We start from the raw sequence: 10,295 nt of genomic DNA on the forward strand, positions 1-10,295 counted from the left end.
GCCAAAGCCAACAAAATAATGGAAAAAAGCCTACGGCACCAGGTATTCCCAGGCGGTCTCCCATTCAAGTACTAACCAGGCCCGACCCTGCTTATCATCCGAGATCAGACGAGATCGAGCGCATACAGGGTGATGTGGCCGTAGGCGATCTTGCACCCTACTTACAACTCTCTTGACAAAAGCCAAGGTGGTCACCTCGGGCAATCGAGAGGAAAAATACAGCAGGTCGCCAAAGCCAACAACATAATGGAAAAAAGCCTATGGCACCTGGTATTCCCAAGCGGTCTCCCATGCAGGTACTAACCAGGCCCGACCATGCTTAGCATCCAAGATCAGACGAGATCGAGTGCATTCAGGGTGATGTGGCCATAGGCCATCTTGCACCCTACTTACAACTCTCTTGACAAAAGCCAAGGTGGTCACCTCGGGCAATCGAGAGGAAAAATACAGCAGGTCGCCAAAGCCAACAACATAATGGAAAAAAGCCTACGGCGCCTGGTATTCCCAGGCAGTCTCCCATCCAGGTACTAACCAGGCCCGACCCTGCTTAGCATCCGAGATCAGACGAGATCGAGTGCATTCAGGGTGATGTGGCCGTAGGCGATCTCGCACCCTACTTACAACTCTCTTGACAAAAGCCAAGGTGGTCACCTCGGGCAATCGGGAGGAAAAATACAGTAGGTCGCCAAAGCCAACAACATAATGGAAAAAAGCCTATGGCACCTGGTATTCCCAGGCGGTCTCCCATCCAGGTACTAACCAGGCCCGGCCCTGCTTAGCATCCGAGATCAGACGAGATCGAGCGCATTCAGGGTGATGTGGCCGTAGGCGATCTTGCACCCTACTTACAACTCTCTTGACAAAAGCCGAGGTGGTCACCTCGGGGAATCGAGAGGAAAAATACAGCAGGTCGCCAAAGCCAACAACATAATGGAAAAAAGCCTACGGCACCTGGTATTCCCAGGCGGTCTCCCATCCAGGTACTAACCAGGCCCGACCCTGCTTAGCATCCGAGATCAGACGAGATTGAGCGCATTCAGGGTGATGTGGCCATAGGCGATCTTGCACCCTACTTACACCTCTCTTGACAAAAGCCAAGGTGGTCACCTCGGGGAATCGAGAGGAAAAATACAGCAGGTCGCCAAAGCCAACAACATAATGGAAAAAAGCCTACGGCACCTGGTATTCCCAGGTGGTCTCCCATCCAGGTACTAACCAGGCCCGACCCTGCTTAGCATCCGAGATCAGACGAGATCGAGTGTATTCAGGGTGATGTGGCCGTAGGCGATCTCGCACCCTACTTACAACTCTCTTGACAAAAGCCAAGGTGGTCACCTCGGGCAAACGGGAGGAAAAATACAGCAGGTCGCCAAAGCCAACAACATAATGGAAAAAAGCGTACGGCACCTGGTATTCCCAGGCGGTCTCCCATCCAGGTACTAACCAGGCCCGACCCTGCTTAGCATCCGAGATCAGACGAGATCGAGCGCATTCAGGGTGATGAGGCCGTAGGCGATCTTGCACCCTACTTACAACTCTCTTGAGAAAAGCCGAGGTGGTCACCTCGGGGAATCGAGAGGAAAAATACAGCAGGTCGCCAAAGCCAACAACATAATGGAAAAAAGCCTACGGCACCTGGTATTCCCAGGCGGTCTCCCATCCAGGTACTACCCAGGCCCAACCCTGCTTAGCATCCGAGATCAGACGAGATTGAGCGCATTCAGGGTGATGTGGCCATAGGCGATCTTGCACCCTACTTACACCTCTCTTGACAAAAGCCAAGGTGGTCACCTCGGGAAATCGAGAGGAAAAATACAGCAGGTCGCCAAAGCCAACAACATAATGGAAAAAAGCCTGCGGCACCTGGTATTCCCAGGCAGTCTCCCATCCAGGTACTAACCAGGCCCGACCCTGCTTAGCATCCGAGATCAGACGAGATTGAGCGCATTCAGGGTGATGTGGCCATAGGCAATCTTGCTCCCTACTTACAACTCTCTTGACAAAAGCCAAGGTGGTCACCTCGGTCAATAGAGAGGAAAAATACAGCAGGTCGCCAAAGCCAACAACATAATGGAAAAAAGCCTACGGCACCTGGTATTCCCAGGCGGTCTCCCATCCAGGTACTAACTAGGCACGACCCTACTTAGCATGCGAGATCAGACGAGATCGAGCGCATTCAGGGTGATGTGGCCGTAGGCGCTCTTGCACCCTACTTACAACCCTCTTGACAAAAGCCAAGGTGGTCACCTCGGGCAATCGAGAGGAAAAATACAGCACGTCGCCAAAGCCAACAACATAATGGAAAAAAGCCTACGGCACCTGGTATTCCCAGGCGGTCTCCCATCCAGGTACTAACCAGGCCTGACCCTGCTTAGCATCCGAGATCAGACGAGATCGAGCGCATTCAGGGTGATGTGGCTGTAGGCGATCTTGCACCCTACTTACAACTCTCTTGACAAAAGCCAAGGTGGTCACCTCGGGCAATCGAGAGGAAAAATACAGCAGGTCGCCAAAGCCAACAACATAATGGAAAAAAGCCTACGGCACCTGGTATTCCCAGGCGGTCTCCCATCCAGGTACTAACCAGGCTCGACCCTGCTTAGCATCCCAGATCAGACGAGATCAAGCGCATTCAGGGTGATGTGGCCGTAGGCGATCTTGCATCCTACTTACAACTCTCTTGACAAAAGCCAAGGTGGTCACCTCGGGCAATCGAGAGGAAAAATACAGCAGGTCGCCAAAGCCAACAACATAATGGAAAAAAGCCGACGGCACCTGGTATTCCCAGGCTGTCTCCCATCTAGGTACTAACCAGGCCCGACCCTGCTTAGCATCCGAGATCAGACGAGATCGAGCGCATTCAGGGAGATGTGGCCGTAGGCGATCTTGCACCCTACTTACAACTCTCTTGACAAAATCCAAGGTGGTCACCTCGGGCAATCGAGAGGAAAAATACAGCAGGTCGCCAAAGCCAACAACATAATGGAAAAAAGCCTACGGCACCTGGTATTCCCAGGCGGTCTCCCATCCAGGTACTAACCAGGCCCGACCCTGCTTAGCATCCGAGATCAGACGAGATCAAGCAAATTCAGGGTGATGTGGCCGTAGTCAATCTTGCACCCTACTTACAACTCTCTTGACAAAATCCAAGGTGGTCACCTCGGGCAATCGAGAGGAAAAATACAGCAGGTCGCCAAAGCCAACAACATAATGGAAAAAAGCCTACAGCACCTGGTATTCCCAGGCGGTCTCCCATCCAGGTACTAACCAGGCCCGACCCTGCTTATCATCCGAGATCAGACGAGATCGAGCCCATTCAGGGTGATGTGGCCGTAGGCGATCTTGCACCCTACTTACAACTCTCGTGACAAAAGCCAAGGTGGTCACCTCGGGCAATCGAGAGGAAAAATACAGCACGTCGCCAAAGCCAACAACATAATGGAAAAAAGCCTACGGCACCTGGTATTCCCATGCGGTCTCCCATCCAGGTACTAACCAGGCCTGACCCTGCTTAGCATGCGAGATCAGACGAGATCGAGCGCATTCAGGGTGATGTGGCTGTAGGCGATCTTGCACCCTACTTACAACTCTCTTGACAAAAGCCAAGGTGGTCACCTCGGGCAATCGAGAGGAAAAATACAGCAGGTCGCCAAAGCCAACAACATAATGGAAAAAAGCCTACAGCACCTGGTATTCCCAGGCGGTCTCCCATCCAGGTACTAACCAGGCCCGACCCTGCTTATCATCCGAGATCAGACGAGATCGAGCCCATTCAGGGTGATGTGGCCGTAGGCGATCTTGCACCCTACTTACAACTCTTGTGACAAAAGCCAAGGTGGTCACCTCGGGCAATCGAGAGGAAAAATACAGCACGTCGCCAAAGCCAACAACATAATGGAAAAAAGCCTACGGCACCTGGTATTCCCAGGCTGTCTCCCATCCAGGTACTAACCAGGCCTGACCCTGCTTAGCATCCGAGATCAGACGAGATCGAGCGCATTCAGGGTGATGTGGCCGTAGGCAATCTTGCACCCTACTTACAATTCTCTTGACAAAATCCAAGGTGGTCACCTCGGGCAATCGAGAGGAAAAATACAGCAGGTCGCAAAAGCCAACAACATAATGGAAAAAAGCCTACGGCACCTGGTATTCCCAGGCGGTCTCCCATCCAGGTACTAACCAGGCCTGACCCTGCTTAGCATCCGAGATCAGATGAGATCGAGCGCATTCAGGGTGATGTGGCCGTAGGCGATCTTGCATCCTACTTACAACTCTCTTGACAAAAGCCAAGGTGGTCACCTCGGGCAATCGAGAGGAAAAATACAGCAGGTCGCCAAAGCCAACAACATAATGGAAAAAAGCCTACGGCACCTGGTATTCCCAGGCTGTCTCCCATCCAGGTACTAACCAGGCCCGACCCTGCATAACATCCGAGATCAGACAAGATCGAGCGCATTCAGGGTGATGTGGCCGTAGGCGATCTTGCACCCTACTTACAACTCTCTTGACAAAATCCAAGGTGGTCACCTCGGGCAATCGAGAGGAAAAATACAGCAGGTCGCCAAAGCCAACAACATAATGGAAAAAAGCCTACGGCACCTGGTATTCCCAGGCGGTCTCCCATCCAGGTACTAACCAGGACCGACCCTACTTAGCATCCGAGATCAGACGAGATCGAGCGCATTCAGGGTGATGTGGCCGTAGGCGATCTTGCACCTTACTTACAACTCTCTTGACAAAAGCCAAGGTGGTCACCTCGGGCAATCGAGAGGAAAAATACAGCAGGTCGCCAAAGCCAACAACATAATGGAAAAAAGCCTACGGCACCTGGTATTCCCAGGCGGTCTCCCATCCAGGTACTAACCAGGCCCGACCCTGCTTAGCATCCGAGATCAGACGAGATCAAGCGCATTCAGGGTGATGGGGCCGTAGTCGCTGTTGCACCCTACTTAAAACTCTCTTGACAAAATCCAAGGTGGTCACCTCGGGCAATCGAGAGGAAAAATACAGCAGGTCGCCAAAGCCAACAACATAATGGAAAAAAGCCTACTGCACCTGGTATTCCCAGGCGGTCTCCCATCCAGGTACTAACCAGGCCCGACCCTGCTTATCATCCGAGATCAGACGAGATCGAGCGCATTCAGGGTGATGTGACCGTAGGCGATCTTGCACCCTGCTTACAACTCTCTTGACAAAAGTTAAGGTGGTCACCTCGGGCAATCGAGAGGAAAAATACAGCAGGTCGCCAAAGCCAACAACATAATGGAAAAAAGCCTACGGCACCTGGTATTCCCAGGCGGTCTCCCATCCAGGTACTAACCAGGCCCGACCCTGCTTAGCATCCGAGATCAGATGAGATCGAGCGCATTCAGGGTGATGCGGCTGTAGGCAATCTTGCATCCTACTTACAACTCTCTTGACAAAAGCCAAGGTGGTCACCTCGGGCAATCGAGAGGAAAAATACAGCAGGTCGCCAAAGCCAACAACATAATGGAAAAAAGCCGACGGCACCTGGTATTCCCAGGCTGTCTCCCATCCAGGTACTAACCAGGCCCGACCCTGCTTAGCATCCGAGATCAGATGAGATCGAGCGCATTCAGGGTGATGCGGCCGTAGGCAATCTTGCATCCTACTTACAACTCTCTTGACAAAATCCAAGGTGGTCACCTCGGGCAATCGAGAGGAAAAATACAGCAGGTCGCCAAAGCCAACAACATAATGGAAAAATGCCTACGGCACCTGGTATTCCCAGGCGGTCTCCCATCCAGGTACTAACCAGGCCCGACCCTACTTAGCATCCGAGATTAGACGAGATCGAGCGCATTCAGGGTGATGTGGCCGTAGGCGATCTTGCATCTTACTTACAACTCTCTTGACAAAAGCCAAGGTGGTCACCTCGGGCAATCGAGAGGAAAAATACAGCAGGTCGCCAAAGCCAACAACATAATGGAAAAAAGCCTACGGCACCTGGTATTCCCAGGCGGTCTCCCATCCAGGTACTAACCAGGCCCGACCCTGCTTAGCATCCGAGATCAGATGAGATCGAGCGCATTCAGGGTGATGCGGCCGTAGGCGATCTTGCATCCTACTTACAACTCTCTTGACAAAAGCCAAGGTGGTCACCTCGGGCAATCGAGAGGAAAAATACAGCAGGTCGCCAAAGCCAACAACATAATGGAAAAAAGCCTACGGCACCTGGTATTCCCAGGTGGTCTCCCATCCAGGTACTAACCAGGCCTGACCCTGCTTAGCATCCGAGATCAGACGAGATCAAGCGCATTCAGGGTTATGTGGTTGTAGGTGATTTTGCACCCTACTTACAACCTACTTACAACTCTCTTGACAAAAGCCAAGGTGGTCACCTCGGGCAATCGAGAGGAAAAATACAGGATGTCGCCAAAGCTAACAACATAATGGAAAAAAGCCTACGGCACCTGGTATTCTCAGGCGGTCTCCCATCCAGGTACTAACCAGGCCCGACCCTGCTTAGCATCCGAGATCAGACGAGATCGAGCGCATTCAGGGTGATGTGGCCGTAGGCGATCTTGCACCCTACTTACAACTCTCTTGACAAAAGCCAAGGTGGTCACCTCGGGCAATCGAGAGGAAAAATACAGCAGGTCGCCAAAGCCAACAACATAATGGAAAAAAGCCTACGGCACCTGGTATTCCCAGGCGGTCTCCCATCCAGGTACTAACCAGGCCCGACCCTGCTTAGCATCCGAGATCAGATGAGATCGAGCGCATTCAGGGTAATGTGGCCGTAGGCGATCTTGCACCCTACTTACAACTCTCTTGACAAAAGCCAAGGTGCTCACCTCGGGCAATCGAGAGGAAAAATACAGCAGGTCGCCAAAGCCAACAACATAATGGAAAATAGCCGACGGCACCTGGTATTCCCAGGCGGTCTCCCATCCAGGTACTAACCAGGTCCGACCCTGCTTGGCATCCGAGATCAGACGAGATCGAGCGCATTCAGGGTGATGTGGCCGTAGGCGATCTTGCACCCTACTTATAACTCTCTTGACAAAAGCCAAGGTGGTCACCTCGGGCAACCGAGAGGAAAAATATAGCAGGTCGCCAAAACCAACAACATAATGGAAAAAAGCCTACGGCACCTGGTATTCCCAGGTGGTCTCCCATCCAGGTACTAACCAGGCCCGACCCTGCTTAGCATCCGAGATCAGACGAGATCGAGCGCATTCAGGGTGATGTGGCCGTAGGTGATCTTGCACCCTACTTACAACTCTCTTGACAAAAGCCAAGGTGGTCACCTCGGGCAATAGAGAGGAAAAATACAGCAGGTCGCCAAAGCCAACAAAATAATGGAAAAAAGCCTACGGCACCTGGTATTCCCAGGCGGTCTCCCATCCAAGTACTAACCAGGCCTGACCCTGCTTAGCATCCGAGATCAGACGAGATCGAGCGCATTCAGGGTGATGTGGCCGTAGGCGATCTTGCACCTTACTTACAACTCTCTTGACAAAAGCCAAGGTGGTGACCTCGGGCAATCGAGATGAAAAATACAGCAGGTCGCCAAAGCCAACAAAATAATGGAAAAAAGCCTACGGCACCAGGTATTGCCAGGCGGTCTCCCATTCAAGTACTAACCAGGCCCGACCCTGCTTATCATCCGAGATCAGACGAGATCGAGCGCATACAGGGTGATGTGGCCGTAGGCGATCTTGCACCCTACTTACAACTCTCTTGACAAAAGCCAAGGTGGTCACCTCGGGCAATCGAGAGGAAAAATACAGCAGGTCGCCAAAGCCAACAACATAATGGAAAAAAGCCTATGGCACCTGGTATTCCCAAGCGGTCTCCCATGCAGGTACTAACCAGGCGCGACCCTGCTTAGCATCCGAGATCAGACGAGATCGAGCGCATTCAGGGTGATGTGGCCGTAGGCTATCTTGCACCCTACTTACAACTCTCTTGACAAAAGCCAAGGTGGTCACCTCGGGCAATCGAGAGGAAAAATACAGCAGGTCGCCAAAGCCAACAACATAATGGAAAAAAGCCTACAGCACCTGGTATTCCCAGGCGGTCTCCCATCCAGGTACTAACCAGGCCCGACCCTGCTTATCATCCGAGATCAGACGAGATCGAGCGCATTCAGGGTGATGTGACCGTAGGCGATCTTGCACCCTGCTTACAACTCTCTTGACAAAAGTCAAGGTGGTCACCTCGGGCAATCGAGAGGAAAAATACAGCAGGTCGCCAAAGCCAACAACATAATGGAAAAAAGCCTACGGCACCTGGTATTCCCAGGCGGTCTCCCATCCAGGTACTAACCAGTCGCGACCCTGCTTAGCATCCGAGATCAGACGAGATCGAGCGCATTCAGGGTGATGTGGCCGTAGGCGATCTTGCACCCTACTTACAACTCTCTTGACAAAATCCAAGGTGGTCACCTCGGGCAATCGAGAGGAAAAATACAGCAGGTCGCCAAAGCCAACAACATAATGGAAAAAAGCCTACGGCACCTGGTATTCCCAGGCGGTCTCCCATCCAGGTACTAACCAGGCCCGACACTATTTAGCATCCGAGATCAGACGAGATCGAGCGCATTCAGGGTGATGTGGCCGTAGGCGATCTTGCACCTTACTTACAACTCTCTTGACAAAAGCCAAGGTGGTCACTTCGGGCAATCGAGAGGAAAAATACAGCAGGTCGCCAAAGCCAACAACATAATGGAAAAAAGCCTACGGCACCTGGTATTCCCAGGCGGTCTCCCATCCAGGTACTAACCAGGCCCGACCCTGCTTAGCATCCGAGATCAAGCGCATTCAGGGTGATGTGGCCATATTCGATCTTGCACCCTACTTACAACTCTCTTGACAAAATCCAAGGTGGTCACCTCGGGCAATCGAGAGGAAAAATACAGCAGGTCGCCAAAGCCAACAACATAATGGAAAAAAGCCTACGGCACCTGGTATTCCCAGGCGGTCTGCCATCCAGGTACTAACCAGGCGCGACCCTGCTTAGCATCCGAGATCAGACGAGATCGAGCGCATTCAGGGTGATGTGGCCGTAGGCGGTCTTGCACCCTACTTACAACTCTCTTGACAAAAGCCAAGGTGGTCACCTCGGGCAATCGAGAGGAAAAATACAGCAGGTCGCCAAAGCCAACAACATAATGGAAAAAAGCCTACAGCACCTGGTATTCCCAGGCGGTCTCCCATCCAGGTACTAACCAGGCCCGACCCTGCTTAGCATCCGAGATCAGACGAGATCGAGCGCATTCAGGGTGATGTGACCGTAGGCGATCTTGCACCCTGCTTACAACTCTCTTGACAAAAGTCAAGGTGGTCACCTCGGGCAATCGAGAGGAAAAATACAGCAGGTCGCCAAAGCCAACAACATAATGGAAAAAAGCCTACGGCACCTGGTATTCCCAGGCGGTCTCCCATCCAGGTACTAACCAGGCCCGACCCTGCTTAGCATCCGAGATCAGACGAGAACGAGCCCATTCAGGGTGATGTGGCCGTAGGCGATCTTGCACCCTACTTACAACTCTCGTGACAAAAGCCAAGGTGGTCACCTCGGGCAATCGAGAGGAAAAATACAGCAGGTCGCCAAAGCCAACAACATAATGGAAAAAAGCCGACGGCACCTGGTATTCCCAGGCGGTCTCCCATCTAGGTACTAACCAGGCCCGACCCCGCTTAGCATCCGAGATCAGACAAGATCGAGCGCATTCAGGGTGATGTGGCCGTAGGCGATCTTGCACCCTACTTACAACTCTCTTGATAAAAGCCAAGGTGGTCACCTCGGGCAATCGAGAGGAAAAATACAGCAGGTCGCCAAAGCCAACAACATAATGGAAAAAAGCCTACGGCACCTGGTATTCCAAGGCGGTCTGCCATCCAGGTACTAACCAGGCCCGACCCTGCTTAGCATCTGAGATCAGACGAGATCGAGCGCATTCAGGGTGATGTTGCCGTAGGCGATTTTGCATCCTACTTACAACTCTCTTGATAAAAGCCAAGGTGGTCACCTCGGGCAATCGAGAGGAAAAATACAGCAGGTCGCCAAAGCCAACAACATAATGGAAAAAAGCCGACGGCACCTGGTATTCCCAGGCTGTCTCCCATCCAGGTACTAACCAGGCCCGACCCTGCTTAGCATCCAAGATCAGACGAGATCGAGCGCATTCAGGGTGATGTGGCCGTAGGCGATCTTGCACCCTACTTACAACTCTCTTGACAAAATCCAAGGTGGTCACCTCGGGCAATCGAGAGGAAAAATACAGCAGGTCGCCAAAGCCAACAACATAATGCAAAAAAGCCTAC

At 52.3% G+C, this 10,295-nt stretch overlaps 28 non-coding genes and 18 pseudogenes across 28 annotated transcripts; all 46 read right to left on the bottom strand.

Annotated features, from left to right (window-relative positions):
- Positions 1–27: 27 nt before the first annotated feature.
- Positions 28–146, bottom strand: LOC143976478 (5S ribosomal RNA). Its single transcript, XR_013272784.1, has one exon. It is a non-coding gene; the product is annotated as a 5S ribosomal RNA (ribosomal RNA).
- A 109-nt stretch (positions 147–255) lies between these two features.
- Positions 256–374, bottom strand: LOC143977885 (5S ribosomal RNA; annotated as a pseudogene).
- A 109-nt stretch (positions 375–483) lies between these two features.
- Positions 484–602, bottom strand: LOC143976293 (5S ribosomal RNA). The gene has a single exon (XR_013272608.1). It is a non-coding gene; the product is annotated as a 5S ribosomal RNA (ribosomal RNA).
- Positions 603–711: 109 nt separating this feature from the next.
- LOC143976558 (5S ribosomal RNA) lies at positions 712–830 on the bottom strand. The gene has a single exon (XR_013272861.1). It is a non-coding gene; the product is annotated as a 5S ribosomal RNA (ribosomal RNA).
- Positions 831–939: 109 nt separating this feature from the next.
- LOC143977006 (5S ribosomal RNA) lies at positions 940–1,058 on the bottom strand. The gene has a single exon (XR_013273294.1). It is a non-coding gene; the product is annotated as a 5S ribosomal RNA (ribosomal RNA).
- Positions 1,059–1,167: 109 nt separating this feature from the next.
- On the bottom strand, positions 1,168–1,286 carry LOC143979096 (5S ribosomal RNA). Its single transcript, XR_013274009.1, has one exon. It is a non-coding gene; the product is annotated as a 5S ribosomal RNA (ribosomal RNA).
- Positions 1,287–1,395: 109 nt separating this feature from the next.
- Positions 1,396–1,514, bottom strand: LOC143977110 (5S ribosomal RNA). Its single transcript, XR_013273395.1, has one exon. It is a non-coding gene; the product is annotated as a 5S ribosomal RNA (ribosomal RNA).
- Positions 1,515–1,623: 109 nt separating this feature from the next.
- On the bottom strand, positions 1,624–1,742 carry LOC143976584 (5S ribosomal RNA). The gene has a single exon (XR_013272885.1). It is a non-coding gene; the product is annotated as a 5S ribosomal RNA (ribosomal RNA).
- Positions 1,743–1,851: 109 nt separating this feature from the next.
- Positions 1,852–1,970, bottom strand: LOC143978444 (5S ribosomal RNA; annotated as a pseudogene).
- A 109-nt stretch (positions 1,971–2,079) lies between these two features.
- On the bottom strand, positions 2,080–2,198 carry LOC143977899 (5S ribosomal RNA; annotated as a pseudogene).
- A 109-nt stretch (positions 2,199–2,307) lies between these two features.
- Positions 2,308–2,426, bottom strand: LOC143977432 (5S ribosomal RNA). The gene has a single exon (XR_013273710.1). It is a non-coding gene; the product is annotated as a 5S ribosomal RNA (ribosomal RNA).
- A 109-nt stretch (positions 2,427–2,535) lies between these two features.
- Positions 2,536–2,654, bottom strand: LOC143977282 (5S ribosomal RNA). The gene has a single exon (XR_013273567.1). It is a non-coding gene; the product is annotated as a 5S ribosomal RNA (ribosomal RNA).
- Positions 2,655–2,763: 109 nt separating this feature from the next.
- On the bottom strand, positions 2,764–2,882 carry LOC143978122 (5S ribosomal RNA; annotated as a pseudogene).
- A 109-nt stretch (positions 2,883–2,991) lies between these two features.
- On the bottom strand, positions 2,992–3,110 carry LOC143977775 (5S ribosomal RNA; annotated as a pseudogene).
- Positions 3,111–3,219: 109 nt separating this feature from the next.
- Positions 3,220–3,338, bottom strand: LOC143977266 (5S ribosomal RNA). Its single transcript, XR_013273550.1, has one exon. It is a non-coding gene; the product is annotated as a 5S ribosomal RNA (ribosomal RNA).
- Positions 3,339–3,447: 109 nt separating this feature from the next.
- Positions 3,448–3,566, bottom strand: LOC143978152 (5S ribosomal RNA; annotated as a pseudogene).
- A 109-nt stretch (positions 3,567–3,675) lies between these two features.
- On the bottom strand, positions 3,676–3,794 carry LOC143977267 (5S ribosomal RNA). The gene has a single exon (XR_013273551.1). It is a non-coding gene; the product is annotated as a 5S ribosomal RNA (ribosomal RNA).
- Positions 3,795–3,903: 109 nt separating this feature from the next.
- Positions 3,904–4,022, bottom strand: LOC143977927 (5S ribosomal RNA; annotated as a pseudogene).
- Positions 4,023–4,131: 109 nt separating this feature from the next.
- Positions 4,132–4,250, bottom strand: LOC143980102 (5S ribosomal RNA). The gene has a single exon (XR_013274246.1). It is a non-coding gene; the product is annotated as a 5S ribosomal RNA (ribosomal RNA).
- Positions 4,251–4,359: 109 nt separating this feature from the next.
- LOC143978586 (5S ribosomal RNA) lies at positions 4,360–4,478 on the bottom strand (annotated as a pseudogene).
- Positions 4,479–4,587: 109 nt separating this feature from the next.
- On the bottom strand, positions 4,588–4,706 carry LOC143976923 (5S ribosomal RNA). Its single transcript, XR_013273214.1, has one exon. It is a non-coding gene; the product is annotated as a 5S ribosomal RNA (ribosomal RNA).
- Positions 4,707–4,815: 109 nt separating this feature from the next.
- LOC143977443 (5S ribosomal RNA) lies at positions 4,816–4,934 on the bottom strand. Its single transcript, XR_013273721.1, has one exon. It is a non-coding gene; the product is annotated as a 5S ribosomal RNA (ribosomal RNA).
- Positions 4,935–5,043: 109 nt separating this feature from the next.
- On the bottom strand, positions 5,044–5,162 carry LOC143977249 (5S ribosomal RNA). The gene has a single exon (XR_013273532.1). It is a non-coding gene; the product is annotated as a 5S ribosomal RNA (ribosomal RNA).
- A 109-nt stretch (positions 5,163–5,271) lies between these two features.
- On the bottom strand, positions 5,272–5,390 carry LOC143976864 (5S ribosomal RNA). The gene has a single exon (XR_013273157.1). It is a non-coding gene; the product is annotated as a 5S ribosomal RNA (ribosomal RNA).
- Positions 5,391–5,499: 109 nt separating this feature from the next.
- LOC143978061 (5S ribosomal RNA) lies at positions 5,500–5,618 on the bottom strand (annotated as a pseudogene).
- Positions 5,619–5,727: 109 nt separating this feature from the next.
- Positions 5,728–5,846, bottom strand: LOC143977357 (5S ribosomal RNA). The gene has a single exon (XR_013273639.1). It is a non-coding gene; the product is annotated as a 5S ribosomal RNA (ribosomal RNA).
- A 109-nt stretch (positions 5,847–5,955) lies between these two features.
- On the bottom strand, positions 5,956–6,074 carry LOC143979008 (5S ribosomal RNA). Its single transcript, XR_013273999.1, has one exon. It is a non-coding gene; the product is annotated as a 5S ribosomal RNA (ribosomal RNA).
- Positions 6,075–6,183: 109 nt separating this feature from the next.
- On the bottom strand, positions 6,184–6,302 carry LOC143979101 (5S ribosomal RNA; annotated as a pseudogene).
- A 120-nt stretch (positions 6,303–6,422) lies between these two features.
- Positions 6,423–6,541, bottom strand: LOC143980098 (5S ribosomal RNA). The gene has a single exon (XR_013274242.1). It is a non-coding gene; the product is annotated as a 5S ribosomal RNA (ribosomal RNA).
- Positions 6,542–6,650: 109 nt separating this feature from the next.
- Positions 6,651–6,769, bottom strand: LOC143978394 (5S ribosomal RNA). Its single transcript, XR_013273935.1, has one exon. It is a non-coding gene; the product is annotated as a 5S ribosomal RNA (ribosomal RNA).
- Positions 6,770–6,878: 109 nt separating this feature from the next.
- LOC143977209 (5S ribosomal RNA) lies at positions 6,879–6,997 on the bottom strand. The gene has a single exon (XR_013273492.1). It is a non-coding gene; the product is annotated as a 5S ribosomal RNA (ribosomal RNA).
- Positions 6,998–7,106: 109 nt separating this feature from the next.
- Positions 7,107–7,225, bottom strand: LOC143979855 (5S ribosomal RNA). Its single transcript, XR_013274092.1, has one exon. It is a non-coding gene; the product is annotated as a 5S ribosomal RNA (ribosomal RNA).
- Positions 7,226–7,334: 109 nt separating this feature from the next.
- LOC143976336 (5S ribosomal RNA) lies at positions 7,335–7,453 on the bottom strand. The gene has a single exon (XR_013272649.1). It is a non-coding gene; the product is annotated as a 5S ribosomal RNA (ribosomal RNA).
- A 109-nt stretch (positions 7,454–7,562) lies between these two features.
- Positions 7,563–7,681, bottom strand: LOC143977835 (5S ribosomal RNA; annotated as a pseudogene).
- A 109-nt stretch (positions 7,682–7,790) lies between these two features.
- On the bottom strand, positions 7,791–7,909 carry LOC143977691 (5S ribosomal RNA; annotated as a pseudogene).
- Positions 7,910–8,018: 109 nt separating this feature from the next.
- Positions 8,019–8,137, bottom strand: LOC143976402 (5S ribosomal RNA). The gene has a single exon (XR_013272711.1). It is a non-coding gene; the product is annotated as a 5S ribosomal RNA (ribosomal RNA).
- A 109-nt stretch (positions 8,138–8,246) lies between these two features.
- On the bottom strand, positions 8,247–8,365 carry LOC143977378 (5S ribosomal RNA). The gene has a single exon (XR_013273659.1). It is a non-coding gene; the product is annotated as a 5S ribosomal RNA (ribosomal RNA).
- Positions 8,366–8,474: 109 nt separating this feature from the next.
- Positions 8,475–8,593, bottom strand: LOC143977383 (5S ribosomal RNA). The gene has a single exon (XR_013273664.1). It is a non-coding gene; the product is annotated as a 5S ribosomal RNA (ribosomal RNA).
- Positions 8,594–8,702: 109 nt separating this feature from the next.
- Positions 8,703–8,811, bottom strand: LOC143979615 (5S ribosomal RNA; annotated as a pseudogene).
- Positions 8,812–8,920: 109 nt separating this feature from the next.
- LOC143976892 (5S ribosomal RNA) lies at positions 8,921–9,039 on the bottom strand. Its single transcript, XR_013273183.1, has one exon. It is a non-coding gene; the product is annotated as a 5S ribosomal RNA (ribosomal RNA).
- A 109-nt stretch (positions 9,040–9,148) lies between these two features.
- LOC143979078 (5S ribosomal RNA) lies at positions 9,149–9,267 on the bottom strand. The gene has a single exon (XR_013274006.1). It is a non-coding gene; the product is annotated as a 5S ribosomal RNA (ribosomal RNA).
- A 109-nt stretch (positions 9,268–9,376) lies between these two features.
- LOC143977744 (5S ribosomal RNA) lies at positions 9,377–9,495 on the bottom strand (annotated as a pseudogene).
- Positions 9,496–9,604: 109 nt separating this feature from the next.
- Positions 9,605–9,723, bottom strand: LOC143977580 (5S ribosomal RNA; annotated as a pseudogene).
- A 109-nt stretch (positions 9,724–9,832) lies between these two features.
- LOC143978376 (5S ribosomal RNA) lies at positions 9,833–9,951 on the bottom strand (annotated as a pseudogene).
- Positions 9,952–10,060: 109 nt separating this feature from the next.
- LOC143978336 (5S ribosomal RNA) lies at positions 10,061–10,179 on the bottom strand (annotated as a pseudogene).
- Positions 10,180–10,288: 109 nt separating this feature from the next.
- The window catches only part of LOC143977626 (5S ribosomal RNA), a 119-nt pseudogene continuing 112 nt past the window's right edge, over positions 10,289–10,295 (bottom strand).

This window comes from Lithobates pipiens, unplaced genomic scaffold (assembly GCF_037356315.1).
Source record: "Lithobates pipiens isolate NorthernLeopardFrog02 unplaced genomic scaffold, aLitPip1_a1.2 Scaffold_13, whole genome shotgun sequence".
Classification (NCBI taxonomy): domain Eukaryota; kingdom Metazoa; phylum Chordata; class Amphibia; order Anura; family Ranidae; genus Lithobates; species Lithobates pipiens.